Source organism: Lutjanus erythropterus, chromosome 9, assembly GCF_056507025.1.
Source record: "Lutjanus erythropterus isolate fLutEry1 chromosome 9, fLutEry1.hap2, whole genome shotgun sequence".
NCBI lineage: Eukaryota > Metazoa > Chordata > Actinopteri > Lutjaniformes > Lutjanidae > Lutjanus > Lutjanus erythropterus.
Genome location: NC_139325.1, coordinates 19,010,964 through 19,037,397, shown reverse-complemented (window position 1 = coordinate 19,037,397; position 26,434 = coordinate 19,010,964). Strand labels below are relative to the sequence as shown.

At 40.7% G+C, this 26,434-nt stretch overlaps 1 protein-coding gene across 3 annotated transcripts in view; it reads left to right on the top strand.

Moving 5' to 3' along the window:
* The window catches only part of hivep3b (HIVEP zinc finger 3b), a 69,419-nt gene that overhangs the window by 18,924 nt on the left and 24,061 nt on the right, over positions 1 to 26,434 (top strand). For 2 of the 3 annotated variants that reach the window (XM_084726371.1, XM_084726373.1), the window contains exon 2: positions 15,423 to 15,468. The exons of the other annotated variant lie outside the window; for it this stretch is intronic. The gene's annotated coding sequence lies outside the window, so the exon portion shown is untranslated. The remainder of the gene's footprint in view (positions 1 to 15,422; positions 15,469 to 26,434) is intronic. 3 annotated transcript variants of the gene reach the window in all.

Sequence of the window (26,434 nt, the reverse complement as noted above, 5' to 3'; positions counted from 1 at the left end):
CTTCTTCAAGTGTTCTTTTCTCACATGGGAAGCTTTGAATGAAGATGATGAACTGATTTTTGTGCCTGTCAGGAGAAACTGACTAACTGATCTAACTTGTCTGAATCTACAGCTGCTGACCACAAACAGTCAGCTGACAAGCTTGTTCACCAAACAAGTCATCCAGGTTTCCCTTATCAGTCATCTCAGTCATTCTAGCAACTACAATTTTCAGTACTGATAATGTTCACTTAAAAATGAAGACATGACATGAAAATGGATGTTGGAAAATTCAACAGTTTATTTATTATGCTGTTTTTGGAGAGGTAACAAACTAAATTGTTTCCTGAGTTATTGCATTTAGCTTCATTGACGTTTTTCCTTGTCAGTTGTTTATTTTATGTCACATAAATACCAAGAGCAGTATTGTTTGTTCAGAAGCCTACTGATATTTCAGTACTGACCAGTTAAGAACTGACACAAGTTTGATACTGATACCCATAGTGACTTGTGGATTATATCACTTTCAGTGTGAAAGCATAGTTGGTGTTTCAGACTGTTAATTGTGAAGGGAATATAAAGGAATTTAAACCTTAAAAAAAAATCAAGAATTACTTATTTTGTTTTTTCACAAACACACACACATTTTTAAGGGCTTGAAAGAAATTATGCTCCAGTCTCAAAATATTTATCCCTGGGGAAAAGTGCTTTTTCAGTTACCTTTAGTTGGCCAGTACATCATCAAACAGCAATGTGTACAATTATACAGCAAAGTTTTCAAATACAAATACAAATCCATATGAAAGTCAGCTCTGTGACAAATTCATGTTTTGTGAATTTGGAGAATTTGTATTGTGTTTTGTTCTCTCCAAGCACAGCTGAATCATCTGGGTGAATTGGATCCCACTGACCGCAGAGGCAGTAAAATCAAAACATGAAACTATTGAAATTCCATCAACAAAAAACATGAGACCTGTCCTGAGATGCATAAAAGGATGTCCTAAATCTCTCCATGGTACAAATGCTCATCCAAAAAGAAATGCAAAACATGTCAGTTTGTTGTCATTATATGAAACACAAATTGATGTCATTTATATATTTTGGTCATTCACAACTCTTAAAGTTTTTGGCTTCCATAGTTTATGAAAAACACGTGCATTTGTTTACTGGTAGAGTCAGAGAGAAGATTAATACTGCTTTCACATCTGACCATTAAGTAGAAGGCTATAGTCAGCAGCAAGTTAGCTTAGCTTAGCAAGAAAAGTAGACATAAGGGGAAAAGGCTAGCCTGGGCCAGTAGCAAAATCTGCAATATTTATAAACACAATAAACAAAAGAGATGTAACATATTCATGACTGCATTTTAGAAGAGCTGGCATGCAGATTTTATCATTTCATTGAGCCATGCTAGCTGTTTCCAGTCAGATCTAGCTTTATTAAATGAGATTATATGAGACTGGTATCATGTTATCATGTATATCTCTGCCAAAAAGCAAGTTGGTGTTTTTCCCAAAATATCAAGATATTCCTTTAGAAGACAAACCAGGTGGTATCTAGCAAATTGTTTCTCCCAAAATGTGCACAAAAACCCCACAGTTACTCTGTCATTGGTGCATTCAGTTTGTTTGCTGAACACTCCACTGTGACTACTTGCATTTAAACACTAATATGTGAGAGACTTGACTTTGCGTCACGCTTAAAGCTGCGGCAGGTAGAAAGCCTGAAAAAGGTTGATTTTTGAGTCTCATCTGAGTTAGTTTTCGTTTTGTGTCCTGAGCCCCTCCCACTAGACGAGCAGCATGTCCTTCGTGAACGCAAGCAACAGTTTACTGAGGCTGTTGTGAGCAAGAACTGACTGACAGACATTGACTGTGTTTAATAAAACAGACACCTGACAGTAAAACACACAGACTCAGAAGATTCAGAAGTACTGAGAACTGAACATAAAGAGACTTTTTAAAAATGTCATGAGCTCAGTATCACAACACTCGTTTATTGGAGGAGAACAGAAAGGAGGCTCGCCACCACTTGAAGGTGAGTCAGGCTCGGTTCATGTCAGGCGCAGCTTGCCGCAATATGAGCGGTCCTGAAAATGCAGCTCAGCGGCAACACGGTTTGACTTGCGCAGCCAGAAATTTGTCAGTACAAAAGCACGGTGTATGTAATTGTGTCATTCACTCACCCTGTATAAAGTGCGGTGGGCTCCTCCATGGTGCTGCTACATCAAGATAAATCCATCTTTTAATTCCAAATGTAAAAAACAATCATCTGGCTGATCAGCACGTCTGTGATTGTTTCGCGAATCGCTGCTGCAGAGGAGCTGAGAGGCAAGAGTGAAAATAAATCCACTTTTTCATCTTAAAAGTTTTAAAAACAAATGCTAGTCTCTTGTCTGGCGGGTTCACGGCTCCACGATTTCTTCGTTGCTGCTGCAGAAGGTTGAAGCAGGAGTGAAGATAAATCCTCTTTTTAATCCCAAAAGTTTGAAACAAACACTCTGAGCTCCTCTCCTGCCGGTAAAGTAGCCGGCATCACAGCGACTCTGGTGTTTTTTCCTCGGGAAGTGCCGGTCTGCCACTAGTCCTTCACTGCAGTGCTCCAACGCTCTGAGCAGCTGTTTGTCGGCTCTGTATCTTAGTTCTGCCCGGTCCTCTCTTCGCACTCGGCAAAGCTCTGCGATACACGTGAATGAGCACAACTGAATGTGAACTCAGAAGGAACCAAGTGAGCTGATAAACTCCTGGGTTGAGCATGTTGCTCATTAGGCTCTTTCTCTTTATTATAATGCCATTTCATAGTGACTTTCTCTGCAGTAGTTTCCATCAGTGATTCAGGGTCTCATCCAAGGAATGCGTGTGCGCGTCTGCACTTGTAGGAGGATTCCCCCAGGTCCTAAAAGACCTGTTATTGGTTTAAGTCGACCGTCACGGGCCAGATTTTCTAAATGCTGAAAACAGAGCCATAGAGGAGGTGCAGAAGTGTAGCTCTCTCTCAGAACACCTGATTTACAATATGCCGAAAGGTTTTTATGAAGTAATTTTTCAGTTATACCAAAACAATTGGAGCTTTAATAATTTTGCTTTTCCAAAACCAGGCCTTGTGTTGAGCTGGCTCATTCAGTTGGAAAACTGAAACTGTGAGTTTTTGATGAGTGCCTGCATATAGGGTTTGTGATTTGGTTGCAAGATGGCATGTACACCGTCAAATTTCTTGAGCACCAAATTCACCTGTTTGCAGATCACTTTATCTGTCCCCGAGGTCCGACGAGGTCAAAGTCGAAGTCAACTTTCTTGTCAGTTCTGCCATATATAGGACATATAGAGAATCAAATACTGTTTTTTTTTTTTTTTCAGATCCCCAGCGTGAACAAATACTCAAACAACATCAGTTGAAAAATACAAGCTACTTAAAAAGTAAGAAAACACATTTATAGTTACAAAGTTCTAGAAAAGTACTAAGAATTTAAACATTTACAAGTTAAGCCGGGGGTAGGGGACAATAACGAGGTAAAGATTGCACTAGCACTGATGGCAGAGCATAACTCCCGTGACGCTCGAGGTGCCACTAGTTGCCATGCAACTTGTAGTTTTCTACAAGTTGTCATCCCTACCCTGACAGACGCTTGTTAGGGGTGGTGCAGTTGGATTCACTTGTTACGTAGTGTGTTAAATGTAAGCTATGGAAAGTAAAAGTTTTGAGATGGACCACCGATGATTAAAATATAATGCATGCATTTCATGACATGTTCGGGAGCTGCAGAACTGTTTCTGAGGGCTGCCATTGGCCCACGGGCTACATTTTGAGGAACTATGCAGTAAAAAAAATCACAGAAACCCTTTTCATTTCAGTCAGTGATGGTGAAACTGTGGTTGATAAACAACCAATGAGTGCCTCTATGAGATTGTGGTGAGATTAGATAATTTGAGGTTTGCATCATATTACATTAACTGTCATGTGACTTCAGGTTTTGGGTATTTTACAGCAACTTGATTACCCAATCAGAACCAATAATTGGAGCTATCTCTTCTATAATTGCCAATTTGCTTCATCATGCGACTGCTTGATTTCCAGGCTGCAGTCCTGAGGTGAATAAATGTTGCACCTGAGGTTATACTGAGATTGCAGCATTGTTATCTGGTAACCTGGCCTGACAGAAGGCTCTTACAGTAAACATTCCCAGTGGGGAAATGTTCTCTGAGGTAACATAATGATCTAACGTGTGTGTATCCATACAGAGTAGCGGGTGAAGCCCGGCTCAGTCCATGTTCACAGACAGCTTAAACCTATATTGGATGACAAATCAGCCGTATGTAACCAGGCAAGAACCAACAGGAAATCAATGTATCCAGCCACCTATCCTACATCAATACACTGTCTCACTTTCTCTCCATGAGCTGCTCATCTCGCTGCACTCTGACAAATAAGGGTTCCAAAAAGGATCTTCTTGGAGGGCTGGGGTTCTACTCAAAAGTATTGGCTTGTCAAGAACCATGTTTTTTGAAGAAAGGGCTCTTGAAACATTGTTGAGATCCTGGAAGAACTCTTTTGTCAAGAATTCTTTATTCCATAATATAAAAGGGTTCTCAACAGAACTAGCTGGGTTGGTTCTAGATTAAACTCTTGGATCATAAAAGGGTTCTCAATGGAACATCCTGGGTGGGTTCTAGATAAAAAAAACCCTTGTAATATAACAAGGGTTCGTGGTAGAACCCTTAGAGGGTGGAAAGGTTCTGGATAGAACCCCCTGGGTGGGATGTGAGTGGAACCATTACACCATAGAAGGATTCTCTGTAGAACCTCTCACTGGGGATTCTGTGTGAAAGCTTTCACAGATGGTTCTAAGCAGAACTCTCTGAATGGATTCTAATTCTAACTTTTATAGAAGGTTCTCCCAGGAACCAAAAAGGGTTGTCCTATGTGGACAAGCCAAAGAACCGTTTATGGTTCTAGTCAGCACCTTTATTTCTAAAAGTGTGTCTTTGTCTTGTTCTCTTTGTCTTGTTCTGTCTCTGTGTTTTCTGTCTGTCTCTACAGTGCGCTCTTCTTATTTTCTTTGAAAGCCACAGCATCGTCTCTATTTTAAGGACGTCTTTGTTTCACTGCTTTGTATTCAAATGATCAGGCTCACTGGCGGGAGGATGCGGCTCTGAAGACGAGTGGGTTGGTGGGAGACGAGTGAAAGGAGGTGGTGGCAAGCCGGCTTTTGGAGTTAGGTTTCACCTAACTGGATCGTTATGAGGTGATGACAGCTGGAGGAATGCGCTGCTAATTCCCATAACGCTGGGTCACGTGACCTTCGGGGCTCGCTTACCTTCCAGAGCAATTTGAACGGTCTGGGTGGCCAGGGGAGATGAAAATGTCCATCTATAACACGTGTGTGTCATATACTGTATATTATACTCATTCAGGAGCAGGAATATGGGTTTGTTACCCTGGAAGCAGACGGTGTGTCTGCGTGTGGCCTTCCCTCGTGGCCAGACTAGACTGCACCTTCCAGCAACAACGAGTACAATCAGTGACACATTTCTGTCTGTCTGCTCGCACAAAGTGGGCCAGTTTGTTTGCGGAAGAGTGGGCAATGTTTGAGACACATGAAGGTGTCCCGTAAATTTAATCTTGGAACAAAAAGCCTTTTTGTCAGAGCACACATAACTTCATCTTACGGTAACTCGATTTCCTTGTAGTCAGTTTTGGTAAAGAAACTGGATGCCAGACTGTGTTTGCTTGTCCCTGGCGCTTTGTTACCAAGCAGCATGTAGGTATTGACACTCGTCTTGACACCTTAATCCTTCTTGACCTTGTGTTTGCTGTGCAGTATGACTCTGTTTCTTTAGCTCTCTGTTGTTGACGACTGTTACTGTAAAGATGAGATTAGCTCAGTGAAAGCAGCATGATGATTTAACTTGTTTAGTCTTATCAAATCTGCAGTGGATCCATCAGTATAAATTCATGCAGTGTGGTCGAGAATTACCCAACCTGACAGAACTTATTATTACATTTAAATTTTAGTTAAGTCTCAAGCTTGACAAATACGCAATTATGTAATCTGCAATACATGTGTAATTTTTCATTTGATTTAATGGCTCAACCATTTGAACATTGCATCCTATATTTTAATATTTCCCCTCAGTTAAAATAATACTAAACTTTATTTTGTTGCACCTTTGATAGATACAGCTCAAAGTGCTTTACAACAAATAAATGACATGCATTAAGTGCATCACATAAAAAGACAGAGTGAACATACAAACAAGGATAATTAATTAACGGTAATTAATTCCACAATTAATGTAAAATAAGATAGAAAAATTAAAAATATAAATTTTAGGCTATTTCGCCCAGCTAGCTCAAAACATTTAAAAGTTCCATTTTAAAAACCTACAGCAAATTTCTTTTGCAGACACGTGTTCTTAATTTTTTATAATTGTTAGAACACACTGTCAGCAGCATTAAACAGTCAGACAATTTATTTTAGTATATTAATTTATTTTTTTTCTAGAAAGTACTTCGAAAGTATCGCACGTCCAGAGTAACTAGTAGTACTCAGAGAAGAAAGAAGGATGATCTTTGAAGAGGTAGCATAGTAACATAGTTTGAGTAACGTTAGCCTACTAACAGGGCTTGGCGTAGGGGTGTAGGGGGGAGTAACATTAGTAGAAAACATTTGGAGAAAAAGCATGAAATTGCGCCCAGTGACAGAAGTGGCAGAATTCTATTCGCTTCCATTTTTGGGGGCCTGAAGCAAAAATCTCAGATGAATATCTGCATCAGTTAACCCAAAACTATCTGCTGGACCAGACACCACAACTTAAAACAGTCAGTCCCAAAGACTGGATCACAGGAGATTTAATTTGGGTTCCTGAATAGATTAAAAAACTATAGAAGAAATTCTGCAAATTTAAGATTTATGTCTGCTTTTATAAAGCGTTTGAAGTGTGCGTGTTGTTTTACTGATAAGAGAAAAATATGAGAGCCTGTTAAGTCCATCTAAATGCATTTATTTTGTCTCATTTATGAGTCATCGTTTTCCTGCTGAGAGGAACATGTCATGTCAGAGGAACATGCATATATGTTTTCAATAACATGTCAAGACAATGGCAGTAAAAATGGTCAGGAACATTCATTTATGCATGAATGAACTCTTCCCAGAATTTTTTGATAAAGCTAATTGTGACTTGGGTTAACATGGTTTATCATTTTTAATAAGTAGGTCCCCAGAAAAATAGTATAGCAACAAAAATCAAGAACCAGATTCCTCTGTTCTGTTGTAATCCATAATTATTTGAGAGAAACACAAAAACCTGCAGTATATGCATGTACTAAGTAACCTTGAGTGCAATTTATTGTTGACATATATTCTGTAGATTTAGCATTTCACTCCACACATGCACACACACACACACACACACACACACACACACACACACACACACACACACACACACACACACTCAGGTTTACTCAGAGACTGTTTTAGCTGCACTTGATTGTCGTGTGTGATTGATGAGCTGTCTCTCAGTCCTGGAGCTGCAGGCTGCACACAGCGTACACATTTGATAGCCTTTTATAAGATTGTCTCAGTTGGCAGATAGAGTCACAACTGTGGTTCAGAGCCATGTACTGAGAACACAAAATGACCATATACAAGAGCTCTCCATGTCTCTGTCTCTGTCTGTCTCCTACGCGTTTGCACACACTGTTTTCTCCCTCTGTGTTGTTATTCTCCGTCTCGCACTCTTTCCCTCTCTTAGCGCTCACATACACCTCCACTTCCAGAGAAACAAACACATAAACAGACGGGTTATGGCATATGGCGCTTGTATATGTGCGCTGGGTTTGAAGGGTGCCTGACGAGGCGTTGATGCGTCAGGAGAGTCTCTGTTGACAGGCCACTAATGCAGCATGGCACCGGGCAGAATAGGCAGCGAGGGCACACAGCGGAGGAGGGAGAGTAAACTGTAAACCGACACTTAGGCTGAATGGAGTTGTTTGTCACTGTGGGTAGCAATTACTTGGACTGGCCTGGCTTTGAGTAAACTCCCTGATCAGAAGGGTGCCCCTCTGCCAGCCCGGGAGAGGAAGGCCGTGTTGATACATTCTGCGGCCTGCTCCTCGTGTTTGAACACACTCAGCCCGAGCTTCCACCTGTTGACTCTTCCCCCGTGCCCGTGTTTGTGCAGGCAGCTCTGAAAGCAGCATCAGCTCTAACTTAACAGCTCGAATTAACGTCGACACAGGTTACTGAGATGTGCAGATAAGGCCTGGCGCCGGGTCATGCACAGTGCTACAGCAGCACTGCATCTTGTACCTGCTGCAGCAGCAGCTTCACACAGGATGCAGCATAGCAGCAGCTGCAGAAAGAGGAACTAGGGCTCAGGCTTTCCCATCACAGGGGAGGTATCCACATGGGTGACTTCATAGAAAAATAGATAACTTCAGTGAAAACAAAAATAACTGCACTAAACTGTCTGCTCCTGTCATTAAATGAAAAATGACCAGCATGTAGAGGCAGTAAAATACAGACATTATGTTTTCATTGTTATAACAAATATGAAAAGAAAACTTTCTAACCTTAACCTACCAAGATGGGACAATTTGATTTGTAGTAGGGATGTTAAAGAGTAATTGATAATTGATTAATTGGGTGTCAAGAATTTGAGTGATCATGTAAAATTTAATCAAAATTTAATCATTATCGGGGCGCCCCTACAGCTCAGTTGGTAGGGTGTGCACACCATGGGTTGAGGCTGTGAGTCCTCTGCAGCGGCTGCTGGTTCGATTCCCGCCTGCAGCACATTTGCTGCTTATCATCCCTTCTCTCTCTCTCTCCCCCTTTCCTGTCATATATTCAGCAGTCCTATCCAAATAAAGGCAAAAAGTCCAAAAAATGATCTTTAAAAAAAAATGTAATCATTATCATAAATTTAATCTACTGTCAAATCAAGATCAATACAACAGATTATTTTTACATTCATGCTATCTAATATTCACATATATGTGTTTAATATGTAGGCCTTTATGTTGTTGGGATGTAACTAGAGCCAGACAGATATTGGTTGATCAGCCCGATATTGGCCTAGCACAGTTTATTGATCTATATTGGTATATATTGTATATTGTATAAAATTCATTTGTCCTAATAAGTGCTTCGGCTTTCCTCTGTAATAAAACAAAATTGAAGCAGCCAGCTGTGACCTGAGTATGTGCAAAAAATTTAACTGTCTTTAGAAATGAGTGAATTATGTGACCCTTCCTAAGTCCCGCCCCTTTTCCCCCTGTTCTCCAATACCAGTTGACCAAAATTGGTACCTTGGTCAACTTTTTTCCTTTCCTGTAAAAGCAACATAGTCACATCTGAAGTTAGGTAATGCTAGCAAAACACTAGCTTAACCAGCTAGCTAACAATTGATGTACATTTGCATTAGCTAAGTTTAGCAAAATATCTAGTAACTCACTAGCTAATGACTGATGTAGATGAGGTGGCTTGTTGGTTAGTGTTTTGCTAACATTAGCTAACTTAGGATATGACAGTGTCACTTTTACAACACCTTTAACCATCTTCAAAATCTATTGAATACAACACAGGACAAAGTTGATCAAGGTACCAAGCTTGCTCAAATGTTATTGGAGCACAGAATGAAAAGGGGCGGGACTTTGAAACAGTCACTTGCAAAACAATGCAGCATCCAGCAGCAGTCCTTTTTTATTTATTTATTTTATTTATTTTATTTTTATTTTATTTATTTTATTTTTATTTGCACACATATAAAATACATTAATGAAGAAAAGAAAAAAACTAATATGTAACTGTGTCAGGAAACCACAGGCTTATACTAGGCTTATACTAGGGACCTAGGGACCTAGGCTTATACTAGGGACCTCCCCTCCTTGTAAGAAAAAAACAAATCAACACAACAAATGAACACCATAATACTAATCAAAACAACACTCACATCATTTAATAAAAACAATAACTACCAGACACACATACAATGAGCAAAGATTTTTTTTTTAAATTAACTATGTAATATCATGGTAGATATTGTCACGGTCTGGTACAGTATCGAGTCATTTTTTTATTGCAAAATCACACTATTGGATATATAGTGACACCTCTTGTAATGAGCTGTTTCATTGTTATCAGTGAGCTGTTGTCCCTCCAATCACCTCAAGTGAAGACATTCAACTCATCACAGGTTTCACCATGACTGAGAGAGCAAACATAAATCAGTCAACTGTGAACGGCGGGTACAGTAAGCTGCGTGGGAGAATTTGCACTGTGATCTTGACATCCACGCATCAGTGAAACTTGTGGGCGCAGGGAGGACAGCTTTTGAAAATGTCAGTTCCTCTTTCTATATTTATCCGCTCCCGCTCTCTCTCTCTCTCCCTCCCCTCTCATGCTTTGTCACTCTTTTATTTCATTTGCACACCACTCGTGCTGCGTTTTGATGTTTGTTGTCTAGCTGTCCAAAGCCAGTTGAAGTGTCTTTGACAGACACTCAGTATCTGTTTCACTTCAGTTATAGTATCTCCCTACGAGGGCCCGAGGTCTGTTTGTTCACTGCTGCTGTCCCCAACGTATTTGTTTCATGACAGAGGACCGTTTTCTCTTTGAGGCAGTGAATCAAACATAATGCTTAAGACTCAGAAAACACTAATACTGAATAACTGTAATAGCTGGGTTTACACTACAGTCACAAATTGCTAATGATACATCAGCTCTATATATGGTATCACTTACCAATCAGGGACTTTACTCTGGGCCAGGCTGCTTTCCATAATCACTACCCACAGCAGCCCTGGAGACATGATTTCCTGGTAGCCTTCCTCATAATATACATGAAGTTTACTTTGCCGCATATAAAGACAGTGGCGCTTATTAATGCTTCAGTACCATGGAAAAGGAAAAGATAATGAGAGTGTGTTGCAAGGCTGAAACAGAGAACTAAATGGGGAGAGAGAGAGAGGCTGCAAAGAGGGAGTTGTGCATTTCTGTGTGTCTCAGAGAAATAGAGACGAGAAAGGCAGAGAAACCCCTCAAGACTGAAAAAAGGAAAGATGGTGAGTGAAACAGAGGGTGGTCAGTCTTTCAGTGTTTTACAGGATCAGATATCACATCTACTGAGGATACATATCGATTGGCATTAGCAAAAGACTTGCATGCTCGACTCCACTAGCAGGCCGCTTGGTTGCACGTCTAAGACTGCCCTCCGCTAGTTTTATATCTGTCCGTGTATTTTTACAGGGATATATACACGTTAGCCTTTAGTGTTTTTAGGTTTCAAGCAAGGCACCACTAGACTGTGTTAAAGTTGGCACCGATTACTTTAAATATTTCACCTGGCTTGTTCTGTGATCAGATTTTCCTTAGCCTGGCATAAACACATGCCTCAGTCATTGGTATGTGTTTATCTACAAAACCAGTCTGGGGATAATTCCTACTTACTTATCTCTTTTAAACTGGAAACGTGGAAGTGGTAATCTTGGTTCTATGGATATTTTGCAATTTGTTTGACATCCCTAGAGCCAGGGCTTAACATAGTTAAAGCAAGGTTTCTGGATCAACATTTGCACCTGTATCAAAAACAGCTGGACATTCCCTCAAGCTTGGTATATGGCATTAATTGCTTATTGCTTACTTACTGCTCAGAAACACTGGTGTCATCCAGCCGAGATCATCAGCAGATGTTCCACTTTTCACAGATTTTGTTGTACCTCCGGACAAAAATGGTGAGGTTAAACTTTATATCAGATGAAGTGTAGGCTACTTAAGTTTATGTAATGTCATTTTCAAGTGGAGGGCGAGAATAAAGTGATGATACAGCTACATTTAGTAGTAAGGTTTTTTTTTTTCAGAATAAATGCAAACAGGTGGAGCCATAGTGAGCCACAGTGGCTTTTCTGCACTAGGTGGTCTCCCTCTTTAAATGGATTTTGTTTCTATCATAATACCACAGTCGTATGGACAGAGGGGGGTCAGTCTACTGGAAGACCACACGTCTGAAATAATCTGCCCTCAAAACACTCACTGAATACTCCCAAATTCGTCTGCCTGTGTCTGCAGTTTATGGGGTGAAAGTCCAAAAATATGTCATCTGTATGGTTGTGTGTAAAGACACAAACCACTCATTTGGTCTAAATTATAGTCTGTGGCTGCTCCAAAACAACATGAAGTTTCTTATAAAGCATGATGTTTGCATTTTAGGTGTTGCTTGCGTCTGCATTTTATTGTATAGGTAGGGGTGTATTGTATACATGAAATTGTCTCATGTGACTATACCACAGGGGAGCCCTTGTTTCCATTTACTGTAAACGAGAACAGCTTTGCATAATGTGAGCTTTACATGCTTTGGGCCAGTGGATAGCATATGGTTATCGTTTATTACAGCATCCTGAAGCCTTGTTTTTACACCTTCAAAATCGTTGCACTTCATGTTTTGATCCCAGTCTTCAGAATTTATATCTTCTCTGCAGGGTTGTTGTTGAACCTCTTCGCTCTCTGTAGTCTCTAACCAGACTGTGTGTCTGCAGCTTGGTCCCCGGCCTTGCTAATCGTTACGTCTGTGTAGAGCAACTTTCCTGTCAATCATTGCCACAGTGGCAGTTTTGTTCCCGGGCCTCTGCCCCCCTCCACCTTCCCGTCAGAACCCCTCAGTCTGAGGAACAGAGGACAAAGGGATGACGGATGGGTGAAGGTCCCTCACAGGGAAGTACAGTATAGAAGGTGTGCGCTGTAAAGGGTGACAATGAGCACATTCAGGCAGACACAATGCAGTGCCTCGGCCAGCGAGCCCAGCAGCCTGTGAGAGAGTAGCCCAACATCAGGCTAGTATAGTCCCCTACAGCAGTCAGCCAGCAGCCGCACGGAGCCAGGGGTAATCACGAAGTCCGGGACAACACTCCTATTGACTGAGACCAAATAAAATAGGAGAGGAAACATAGAGCAGAGGAGGAAGAAAATAGAGGGGGGGATGAGGACAAGCCAGGAACAGGACAAGAGAGGAGGGGATGGAAACAAAAATGAGGTGTATCATTAAGGTTCATTTATGCTAAACCATGGATACACATACGGAAATGGACGCAGCCTTCTTTCAGAACTCTGTGTTCATTTTGTCTGTATTTCCGCACATAAAACTTACATAAAACGGATACGGACAAAATAAAGTAATGCCATCTAAAGTCGTACGGGGCTTTATTACAACCTCCTTTAGCGTCGCCATGCTTGTTATTTTGACTCTTCCTCTTCTTCTTTGCGGTAACTGTTAACTCTGAGTGATGCCCTCTAGTGGATGTGTTGCTTAACATCCATGCCAACGTAAAAGACACATGGAAGTATGTGGGCAGTGACAGTTTTAAGAGGACATATATATTTTTGTACATAAAGGGGGCATGAATGACCCATTAGACAATGTCTACCAAACTGGCATTTGACAGTGTCCATATAAAACGTTGCAGATTATTGATGACATCATTGTTGGGGTGCTTGGCTGTCCTGTAGCTGAAAAGCAGACAAGGAATGAACAGATCAACTCTCACATCCCTGTCTGGTGAGAGTCCAACATACTGCACATCCCTGTGCTAAGTTTAAAAGAGTCATCTCAGCACCGCATGTTTGTAACTAAGTGGATTTTAGCACCTGATGCTTGAAACAAAGATAGCCAGCTAGTTACACTGAGAAAGCTAAGGTAAGAAAACAGCAGCACAAACAACAACAACACAATTGAAAAAAAGACAGTAACAGTGACTTGCAGAAAAGAAACAATGCTGCAGGTCAAACGGGACATGGAGATGTAGTACAGTGACCAGCTGAAACAGCTTCTTCTGGGTGTCCGTGGGCTCTTAAAAAGTCGAAAATCCAATAATCCTAGGCCTTAAAATGTCTTAAATATGATTTTGACAAGTCAGTTTTTAAGACACAAGTCTTAAAAACTGATTGGATTAATGAAGTTACTTTTAAAAAGTTGCATTGCTCAGCCTTGCTTTTAAATGTTTTTTTTTTTTTTTTTTTTTTTTTTGGAAAATGTTGTCTATATATAAAACTGGAACCAATAAACACTAAGATGCAGCCTAATAAGAACTGATTGGATCTCATCTAGCTTGTGCACTTTACACATGGTAACTAAACATCACCCATATAAAAAAAATTAAAGCAATCAAGACATATGAGCTGTTTCCTGATTCAGACATTGCTAAATCCTTTGTACTTTCGTGTCAGTATACATGTGAAAAAGATCTTAAATTGTATTTATAATGGTCTTTAAAGGTCTTCAACTCATTAACAATGGCTGAACTCATGGCGATGGCACCATCCATTGGGCCTGTTCTAGTGCATGGTCGATGATGCTGAAAAGATAAAGAAAAAAGAAACACAATCGAGCAATTAGAGACATGGAGAACCATCTTTCCCTTCTGATTCATCCCGTCATCTGGCTGTGAGTCCCACCAGGTCACCACGTGTTGCTGGCCTGTGTGGATCCATGTTCCCTCTGCCTGCCTTCTGATCAGCAGCCCAGCCATCCGCTGGTTCTGTGCGCCGGCTCGTCACTGTGTGAGTGTGTTTATTTTAGAGTGTGTGACTCACACTTCCTGCGCTCTGCCAATGAGGCACAGCTCTATGGAACAGCAGGACCTCCGTTCATTCTCAATTCTCTCTTTCTGTTTCTGTTTCTCTCTCCCTCTCTCCTTTCTCTCTCGTGTTGCACTGCTGATAGGCCTATCCCGAGTTCTGCGTAATGCGGGGGCTTGCTTGAATGGATGCCACTCTGGAATTCATTTACAGATGCAGCAGCAGCAGCACAGTGGCACTCTGGCTGGAACTGGAAGATTTATGTAAACGAGACATGTTCATGTAGGCAGGCAGGGGGTTTGTCACTCAGGAAGAAGGCTGCTGTCTTGTTCTTTTCCTCACCCACCACTACAATAAGATAACTTTGCTGATAAAGAGGTGATAATTGAGCAGAATCGCCTCCAGGTTTTTTCGTTGCGGGGGAAAACCCCATGTAAGACCTGTTTGTAATCCTAGCTATGGGCAGCATGCCACCAGCACTGAATGAGTTGAAGAAACGGCAGCAGACGCTCCTGTTTGAATTTTTTGTTTCACCGTCATCGTTGGTCATATTACCAATAAGAAATGTGACAGTCCATGCTTTTTTCACTGTGGTTTCAGAGAGGATGGTGTGATTTCTTTGAGTCATTACTCATGCTACGGGATTCGCTTTTACTTTCTTTTTGCTACCGCATCTCCCTCCTCCCATCACGTTTGTACAGTGGAAACATTCATTTAGTCTTCCTCTCTCCCTCTTCCTTCATCACTCTTTTTTTTGCCTCACCCCCAGCCTCTCCTCCCTCTCTTTCTCTCTCCTTCTCCCTCTCTCGGCAACACACCCACTCAAACAGTCATATCCGCTCTCACTCTCTGGCTCTCCCTGCTTGTCTCACAGTGCCTGTGAAGCGTCTCTGAGGGGGAAGACCAGACTGCTCTGTCAGGTAATCTAAACTCTGTCTGTTTCTCCCCCCTCCCTCCCCTCCTCTCACTCTCACTGTCTCTCTGCTCTGTCTTTCTCTCTTTTTTAAATCCATCTCTGTCTTCCTCTCTCTCTCTCTCTCTCTCTCCTCAGTCTTTTCTCCTTATTCCCTCCTTATAATTACTTTACTTGTCAACTATAGTAAATGAGTTATTTATTTTAGTTATTGCAGCTGTTCTGTGTGTGTGGTCTTCTACATTTGATGGTTTTTTTATTGAAAATTTGTGATTTGGTGCTTTATTCTACAAACTTAGCACCCAGAAGAGTATTTTACAAGTTATAGAATTTGAAGTTTCTCTCTTTTTCGCTAGACAGTATAGCTGAGACGTTTTAGCATGTCAAAGAGGCTCATTGAAACATATGGAATAATAATTTCACAGATGTAATTAAAATTGGAGATACTTCACTGTTGTTCTGATACAATACCAATATGCCTCTGATACTGCCTAAAATGCAGCGTCACGCAGCAGCAAGAAGGGCTATGAGGACCGCGGTGACAAAACAACATACTCCCGCAGGATAGCGGTTCATGTGACTGCCTTAATAACTGCCTTAACATTATATTGGACTTCATCAAAGCATATTGTCATAAGTGTAGTGTGGGTCCTTTAAGGAATAGGACAGTGTTTTCAGTCTGGCAGTAAATGTACAGTGCCAGTTAATAAACACAGCAGCATCTCAAGACCATGAAAAGTCTTGTCTGTTATTTCCCAACTGCTGGAAGAATGAAGGAGGAAGTAAGCTGAGTGGAAAAGGCTAACTTTGAGCTAACAATGCTGCACCTTCGCAACATCAGCTCTGCAATCATATTGCTTTCAGAAGCTGTGTAACCCAGAGAGACATGATTAAATAAATCCATAATGATAAATCTGACACTGAATGTCTTCTGTAGTTATTTATCCATTTTGTCGTGTTGAAAACAAAATCATTATCATCACAGCCCTATCAGCAAGTATGCAAGTATGTGCACCAGTCTGATACCATTTAATATATAAGCCCTGAAACAACTCCTGCTACTTCCCGGCAGCTTCCTATACACCAAATTTTATGGCCACTGGAGCAGCAAAATGCCAGCTTTATCTCATCATTGCATTGTAATGTCCATGTTACTGTATCAGATCATGGGTTTAGAAGACCTCTGGAGTCCTTGTCAGGGGAGTGAATAATCTAGTGGATTATGTATTTCTCAGTCAGTGTTTCCGGCACTACAAACCTTACTGACTAAAATATAGATAGATATATAATTAATAGATATGTAAATGTGGTATTTTACATAATCGCTGTTATTGAACTGCAAATACTGACACTGTGGTTGGTTGGTCTCTATCTAGCATGTTAAAGGGTGTCAATGAAACTTATAGACTAATAACTTCTCAGACATATATAAAGTTGGATGTCTGTGGTGATGTCTACCGGATGCTTGTTCTGGAAGAGGGATCCCTCCTCTGAAGCATCTCTCTTTTTTCCTGATTTTATTGACATTTTATGCGGTTAGTTTCTATCTAAATCAAGGGTCTAAGGATAGAGGAAAAGCCCTTTTTCCAACCATATAATCATAATTGACAAACTAAGTGAGTCCAAAAAGATCCATCCATGAAGGTCCTGTCCCGCAAATAAAATGATGGAAAACCCTACAACATACAATTTATTCCAATTTGTGGTCACTTTGTTTTTACAGTTGATTATGTCACCAAGAGGACCACATTTTCCAGCTGCCAGGGGTGTTATTAAAACTCTGAGTGTAATTGTCTGCTGCCTTAAAGGTGTGCATTTACCCAGCTCTGCCATGCCACTTGTGTTTGATTTAAAGGCCGGTATTGACCCGCAGTTCACGGGCTTGTGTTTAATCAAAGCGAACGCTGTGAAATCCTTCTCTACACCCTCCTCGCCTCGGAGGTACTGCGCTCCCGATGCATCCCGCCGCACAGAGCTGAGAGGGAGTGAGTGAGAACTCTGGTATGTGGTGTTTTTTCAGACGGCCTCCTCCTTAGCGCATGGCTCCTACTGACAGCAGTGATATCCCTGAGAGGGTGAGTGTCAGTCTCTGAGGTTTTGGCGTCTGGTTCTGTCTTTTCCAGTCATTTACAACCAAACCAAACTGTTCCTTGCTGTGGTTCCGTGACTGGTTAGCGTGACTTTCTAAGATTTGGAGCGTGATTGACGGCTCTGTGATTTAACTTTCCACTTACCTTACACTTCGGGAATGCTGCAGAGCCTCTTGTATGGTATCAAATGTTGTATTTCTTCTTTGAAAATAAAAATGTCATGGTTCTTGCTGTCGCAGACGGTGCTGTATGTATCAGTCAACCCGTCGCTGACACTCAAGAAGGGTTAGATGTCAAGGGTCACACCAGCTTGTCAATGTATGCAGAGGCCGAGCATTTCCCCTCCTCACTTCCTGCTGCCAGTGTGCGTATGTAGTCAGAAAGGATGCTGGGAGATAAATTTAGACCTCCAGTTCCCTCTCCATCTGCCGTTGCTCAGAGTAGGCTGGTTTCCATGGGAACCTGCACCAGGCTACCGCCAGTAACAGGGAGAGAGAGAGAGATGAGTGTGTGTTTGTGTGTTTTGAGGAGGGGGGGTATGACAGCAGATTTTTTAAAAAGCACTTAAGAGGGTTTATCTGTTCTCCGGGCACAAGGTAATTTAATGTTTAGCCCATATTTTTATCCGTCATTAGCAGCTGCATGAATACGTCTGGGTATTGATGAGGAAATGAACACAAACTCCGCCGGCCGTTACTCTCTCTGGTGCATGATAATGAAGTTTTAACTGTAAAACTGCTGCAAAGCTCCTGCGCCACTTATTGAGCAGGAATCGAGCTAAATGTTTGCTGTTTTATGGGATTTAAGAAGTGTAACTGCTGGACTTACTGTAACAACGGAGATGATGGAAGGAGACGGTGTGTGACCGTGTGTGTGCGTGTGTGACAGCATGTGGGTGTGTGTGGGTGTGAAGGATATGGAGTGTGAGCTCTTCCGTGTGTCAGGACTCCCTCGGGTACCTGCATCAGTGCCTGTTTCTGCTGACAAAGCCCCCTTTTGCATGTACACACACACACACACACACACACACACACACACACACACACACACACACACACACACATCTTTGCACACATTCTTCACTCATTCTTTTCTCGTCTCTCTGTGGACCAGTCATTAATCACATTTTAGTTGTGGACACCAGAAACTAGTTCACACAACAAACCATGGCACATGCCATGAGACTGTTCTATAAATTACATTCAAGTTAGATTAGATTTGATTTTGAAAATGTGAATAAAATAAAAAATATACCAGTAAGAAAAAACAAAGCAACACAAGAAAAACAAATTGACAGCTAACATTGGGCAAATTCACAGTAAATTGTTAATGCCCAAAAAGGAGTAGAAAGAAGTGAATACTTGTCAAGTCATAGTAGGGTTGTGTACACTTCGCATTTGAACAAGTATAATACCTCCATTTCGGTACCAGTATGTAACTGTCCTTTTTCTGCACTTAAAGAAAAAATAACTTCTAAATTTCAGTATTGCTTCTTACTTTGAATATTTTGTTATTTATTATGAAAATTTTGAGCACCACATGAAATCACTTCCTCTGCCCTCCCAAACCTGCAGCCTGTCAGTCTCCCATCAGGGCAACACTGCTGTTTCTGTCTTGAGGAAGGACATGTGATATCCTTCTTGTTATGTTGTTGTTGTCCCTACCATGGTGTTTGCGTACTGTAATATTTTCCCATTAATAGTCTGCAACTCATGAATTTTGTTTAACAGTGGCTTCGGACATAGTAATAAATCTCTCTCAGTGTTTTAGTATGCTAAATGCCATGTTTGTGCGGCTGCAGCCAGCAGCTGTTTTGGCTAACGCTCATAAGATTGCTAAGCCAATGTCAACCAAGGCAGTGAAAAAAGCTCAGTTATCCCCAACAATAACTTATCTAACGAGCTAATTAATCACCTGAAGATGCTGATGAAATTGTTGAAGCCTCGCTTTAAGTTTTGAGGTCCATGGAGGGTTCAGTTAAACTTCTTAGGTGCTAGCTGCAGATGTGCTAATGTTATCTGTGGCTGCTGCAGGGAACTTCCGTTCAGGACGTAGGTCACTCATCATTCTTCAGATATAGTTTGAGCTTAGTTAGAGGTGTTACTGTCATCAGTTTTTCATTTCACTTCACAAATATTGCAGCGAGTATTGTCTGCGTCAAGGTTCAGAAAGAGTAACCACACTTGTGACCGCTTTCGGCTTACTATTGCTGTGACTCATCGTGACCCGAACAAGCTGCAGGAGCAACACCACTTTCTCTCTCTCTTCCCTCTATTCTGTCTCACCCAGATGTGCTCTAAATGTAACAGAATTTTGCACTGACTGAATTAATGTGAATCGGTACTCAGTAGTACCACCGTAATTTGGTCAGTAGAGTACAGTACCCAACCTCAATCCTACCCATCAGTAGCCTCTGTGTCAGGCATGTATTCTTTCTTCCTCTCATTTTTAACAGCCTTGGATGATTTGATTAATCAAGTCTTAAACTTTAAGTGCTTTTACTTTGAAAAACAGTGGGTCAGTTGATTCTATGAGAGTGGTTTTGTTCATAAGTGTTATTTCTCCCTTTTGAAGGACGATATATGATTAGTGTTTTATTAAGTATTTAACCACACTTCCACACAGTAGCTTATACACAGTATGCCAGTATACAGGAACATATAATGGGTCAAAATGGACTGGAGGGCATAAAGTGCTCATGTGTTCACAGTTTGCTGTTTTGCAAACTGCTACTAATATGGGCTTTGTGGTTTCGATCTGACACCTCCAATAAAAGAAGATAACGCAGTGTAACAGCTGCATCAGTGGCTTCCTGCTCACACCTCAGTCTAAAAATAGAGCACAGTGAAGAACGTCCTTGCCCCGCCCTCATCAATAGGGTTAGACAAATTTACATAACCTGTGTGTTTCACCAGGGCTGTTATCATCATTATATCTTTTTCACCTACAGTATTAGCAAATGATTGCTATTGGTGTGTATACTCTGTAAGCCCACATTGCATTAGAGAGTTGTGTGTAATAGGTGCCATAGATAGCAAGTCATCTGTGCGGAATGAGGATGATGAGAAAGGAAAACCCCTCGTCAAACAGCAGGAGGATCGGCTGACTGGAACCAGGGTAGGTCACCTCAGGGCACTGCAGCTGATTTGCTGGTCAGATGTGTCAGAGTAAATTTAGGGCTTCTGTGTGTTAGAGGGTATTGCTCTGGGGAGAGTAGTACTGTACACTGCATTTGCACTGTAGGCCGTGTGTGTGTGTGTGTGTGTGTGTGTGTGTGTGTGTGTGTGTGTGTGTGTGTGTGTGTGTGTGTGTGTGTGTGTCTTTTGGTTTAATGTAGGCTAGACTCTGGCATACCTCTCCCTCATATTCCTGGCAAGGCCCTGACTGTGTGTTTCCCCGCTCAGAGCTGGCAGTCTAGACTGCCATGAATAATGTAAGCAATGCTCTCCCCAACCTTAAAACCTTCTAATCGCCCTGTTTAAAGGCTGCATCAACTGCTATGCCAGAGATCATTAAACTTACACTCTGATAACCAACTATGTGAACGAAGACATTTATTACAGGAGGGTTGAAGAAGACAATTTGTCTTGCTCTTTGTGCTTTCCCTCCTGCACAGTCATTCTACTTTCTATGCACAGCATCACCCCTCTTCTTCTGCACATTCAGACCCACTCACTTTTTACCTATCTTTAATCACTTGGTGTTATCTATTGTTTTTACTGTCATCTATTTTTTGGCATAAAAGATAACCCTTAAATTTTCATCTAACGACACCTCAGAAAAAAAAATAGCTGCATAAAATCACCACAAGGATTTCCGTAGAATGTTGTAAGGGAAAACGGTTTGATCTCTAAGCATTTACCCTTAGCTGCCTAAGTATTCCCACATGTGTTGCTTAAAGGTGCTTAATAACCATTTCCGTGAGAAAATCTTAAAGGGCCCGTAACAGTCTGTCAACAGTGCAGTAATTTGTGGAACATAAGACAATGGCTGAATTTAGGAGAAGACCAACATGTATTTATAAGGAAGGGAGAAAAAAACTGACACTATGGGTAAGTTGCACCAACAAAGATGAATCTAATCTACAGCTAAGATTAGTTCTGATCAGTTTAGAAAAACTAAGTTTAAAATGAACTCAGATCTAAAATTAAACAGAACTCTGTTGCACAATTTAGAAACTAGTCTCTGTTTAGTAAATTCACCTTGGGGACGACTGTTAACCTCTGCAGCTCTTCTTAACTAAACATCACAGCTAGCTAAAACGTTAAGAAAATGTTACATTGTTTGCTAGCTAGCCAAAAAGTGACAAAACACATTACTTTGTTTGCTAACTAGCTTAAGGTTAACAAAATGTTAGTATTACATTGTTTGCATGCTCGCTAAAAAGTTAACAATACATTGCAGCGCTTGCTAGTGCAAAAGTTATGTGTTTTAAATGTTGTACCTCCTTAAGTGTAAGTTTAGAGTTAGTACACTCATTTTAAATTGGAGATGAAAGTTTTGGTACAACACAGCTACATTAAATTCTCAGTTTACAGCAAAAAAATAAACTGAGGTTTAAAGAGAGATTTAAGTTATAGTTTCAGCTAATTTAAAAGTTTGGTGCACCATAATTTAAAGTTAAATCATTACTTAATCAGGTTTAAAAAATAAATTCCTGTTGGTGCAACCCATGCATGAGTTATGCTAGTAATGTTTTAGAGAGTATAGGTTTAATGCTAGCCAAAACTTAACACAGTATCTCATATATTGGTTTGTTTTTACAATAAGACTCAGTCATTTTGTCAGTTACCCCTCGCCACATCTTCTGCTTGTGCCTTTTTGTTATGGCTTGAATAAATTTACTTTTTAAAATAATTATGTACTTGTACTTACCGTATTTTTCAAGAATTCTCATCTTCTTTTTCGTATACCCTTTGTTGTCCATTTCGGAGAAACTAACACACACTGACAATAATGCTGTCAAGTAAGATAAAGAAAGATAATGTGAGTTAAGCATGTGCTGTATTATGACAATAACTACTGTGAAAGTCTCAGTCTAAACACTCAGCCAAAGACAGTCTAAGAGGCTTTATGCAGCGCTCCTAAATGAACCCTTTAGCTCAGGGAAATGTTTTGCTTATGGGTGAAACTTAAGGTAGTTTATGCATGCGGGTGGGTACCGATGTATAACTCATTTATAAGCTCCATTCCCTCCTGATCTAACTTATTTACATGGAACTCTAGAGAGTAATGTGTCTCTCAGGCAGAAAACTGCCATCACATACAAAAGTCTTCCTGTACAGCTGAAAAGGTGTAGACAGGCAAATGAAAACAGAGAACTGAATTTTAATGGTGTTGATTCATTTTTTTATGCTGCCTAATTGCTGTGTGTTGATGGTAGAAGTCTACTGTAATCAAAGCGTCGGCGTGCTCGGAGAAACACACACTAAACAGATGATCGGCTCTCAGCAGATGTGGGGGAACGTGGAGATGGAGCCGAGAATCTGTCAAGTTGTTTCCAAGAGGAAGACTGATTCTCTTTCTCTTTTTTCACCACTGTAAACTGGCTGTAATGAAGGCTGACTGTGCAGAGTGTTTTTTTAGACACACGGAGAGAGCAAAAGTGTGGCTCATTAAAAAAAACTGTCAGTGCTGCCTTGCCACCACTGGCACCTTAAGCTGCAGTCTTCTGCTGGGCCTGTTTATTCAGTCACTGGATCACTGATTCACTCTGTCCTCTCCTCCACACCTCTTCTCTCTTCATCTTGCACTCTTTCTTAGTCCTACTCTCTTAGAAATAAGGGTTCCAGAAGGGTTCTTCCTGAAGTGCTAACCATTAGTTTCTGAAGAACCCATTTCTGAAGACAGAGAGCTCAATTAAGAACAGTTTTCATCTAAAAAAAAAAACTCTTTTTGGAAGAGTTCTTCAAGAATTGTCCTTAAAGAATCTTTTTGGTTAAAGGTTCTTTGTACCATTAAAAAGGTTTTCAGTAGAAGCTCATGGGTGTGTTCTAGATAAAACCCTTATAATGTAACAAGGTTCTCAGTAGAACCCTCTGAGTGTGTTGTAGATAAAACCCTTAGAATATGAAAAAAAAAGTTTTGGGTAGAACCCCTTGGGCAGGTTCTAGATACTACTCTTGGAATATAAAAGGGTTCTCTGTAAAGCCCTCTGAATGTGTTCTAGATAAAAACCCTTGGGATATAAAATATTTTGGTGGAACCTCTTGGGTGGGTTCTAGATACAACCTGTGGAGTATAAAAGGATTACTGATAGAACCCCCTGAGTGTGTTCCAGATAAAAGCCTTTGGAATATAAAAAGGTTGTCTGCAGAACTTCCAGGTGGGCTCTTGTTAGCACCCTTAGAAGGTGGAAAGGTTCCGGATAGTATCCCCAGAGAGGGTTCTGGGTGGAACCACATAGAAGGGTAGTCTATTGATCTCTCATAGGGGGTTCTGGGTAAAACCTTTCACAGATGGTTCTAGGTATAACCCTTTTATGTTGTATTATATTTTTCAAAGGTTCTACCAGAAACCAAAAAGGTTCTGCTTCAGGGAAAGCTGAAAAACCCTTTATGGTTCCAGTTAACACCTTTATTTCTAATGCTGATTTCTAATATTATATAACATCTACAGTGCTTAACAAATTTATTAGACCACCTGTCATAAAAACGAGAAAACATAAATATTTTAGATATCTTTCAAAAACTTGTTTAAAACTAAAAATGTTATTGTTATTTATTTGGCAAATAACAAACTGAAACAATGAAATAGTCCTTTTTCACACATAATAACCAAAATACTGAATATTTTGTTTGGCCTCCTTTGGCCTTGATAACATCTTACATTCTTGCTGTCATTGTTTTTATGTACTTTTCGACAGTCTCTTTTGTTATTGAGTTCCAAATAGTTTCTAGCTGTTCCCACAGATTTGCTTTAGATGAAACTTTTGTGCGATCAATCTTTGAACCTGCTAAATCACAAATTTGTACAATAGGATTCAAATCCGGACTTTGACTTGGTCAGTCCATCAGTTCCAGTACTCCAGATTCCTTTTTCTTGGTCAAATAGTCTCTGCACAGCTTTGTGTCCTGTTGGTAATATGAACCCATGACCAATCAGATTCTGTCCAGAAGGGGTTCCATGATGGACTAAGATGTTGTGGTAGACATTCTTGTTCATGATACCGTCAATTTTCACTAATTTGCCCACACCGTTTCCATAAATGGAACCTCATACCATAATGGAATCTCCACCGTGTTTCACTGTGGGTGCAATGCATCTGGCATCAGAACGTTCTCCAGCTTTTCTGCGGACATAAACACAACAATGTTGACTGAAGAGTTCAAACTTGGACTTCCAGAGTACTTTCTTCCAGTCATCAACAGTCCAGTGTTTGTGCTCTCTGGCAAATCTGAGGTGTTTCTGGATGTTTGCAGGCCTCAATAATATTTTCTTAGCAGCCAGTCTTCCCTTTAAGCCTTGTTCCGTCAGTCGTCTGCTTATGATCATTCTGGAGACTTTCTCAGACTCTGATATAGAAGCATTTATCTCTGCTATCAAACTGAATTCACCTTTTTATACCCAAATTTGAGCTGGCTCACTGGGCTTCTCTGAGAAGTCAGAAATTAATCAAGCATAACATTCAACCAGTAAAACTAATTTTTCTGTGCAGGAATGCAAGTAAATAACTATAATTTGACATCTTAATCAAGAAATAATAATGTGCTTTACTATTTTTTCTGTTTTTTGTAAAACAATACATTTGAAAATTCATGGATAACAATAATAATTATATTTTAGCATTAAAAATATAATTTTGGTTAAAGAGCTTCTACATACTGGTGTATTAACTGGGCCCCGGTGACGCCAATCCAGGCGACGTAGACGTCCCTGTTGTTATACAATTCATTAGGGGCATTGGAACTGCTCTTAATCTGACCTGTCACCTAGGACCTGTTTGCCTTGGGAGACCCTACCAGGGGCAATAAGCCCCGGACAACATAGCTCCTAAGATCATTCAGGTACTCAAACCTCTCCAACACGATAAGGTGGCGGATGGATGGATGGATGGATGGATGTGTTTTCTGTCTCTGACCTCTTTTCATGTTTCTGCGTTTGCTTCACCCCCCTTCCTTATTATCTCCTCTCCTGGCACGTTCTTGGCTGTCAGAGGTGGTGCACGCTGTCTGCACCATCACAGAGATCTACAGCTGTGAGGTGAACACACACACAGGGTTATACTTCAGTGGGGGGGGGGGGGGGGGGGGGCTAGTGTCAGTGCCTCAGCTGATGATTGATACTCTGGATGAGCCTGTGCTGGGACTGTCAGTGGGTTGGGCACGGCTGCTCAGTGAAAATGTTATGATTGGCCTCATCCATTCCCAGAATGTGTTTTGATTGGCCACGATACAAGAATCCTACGTCTCGAGTTGAGACAGAGTGCAGGATTTTGTAGTAAGTGGGAAATATTACAGAACATACATCTTGATAAAAGAGGAGATTTCATTGTGCCCTCAAGTCTCTGTGATCAGCTATACTTGGCTCCTCATAAACGCAGCTCTGTGGTGGTGTGTGAGGGGGGAATATTACAATAGATCCGTCTTGATTAAAGTTTTCACAGCACCCGTTCAGGACAGGCTTCATTACCAGCAACCAGAGGTGGCAAAAGTACACACATTCTGTACCCAAGTAGAGGTACAGATACTTTTGTAAAAAAAAAAAAAAAAAAAAAAGACAGATAAAAGTAGAAATACAGATTAAACTTAGTCATTCAAATAAAAGTGAAAAAGTACAGAATCTAAAATGTATTCAAAGTACAAAAGTTAAAAAAAGAGCTTACTAGTCTGAAGGATGTTTCTACCATTCTAACTTAAATACAATTTTAAAAGAATTTCCTGA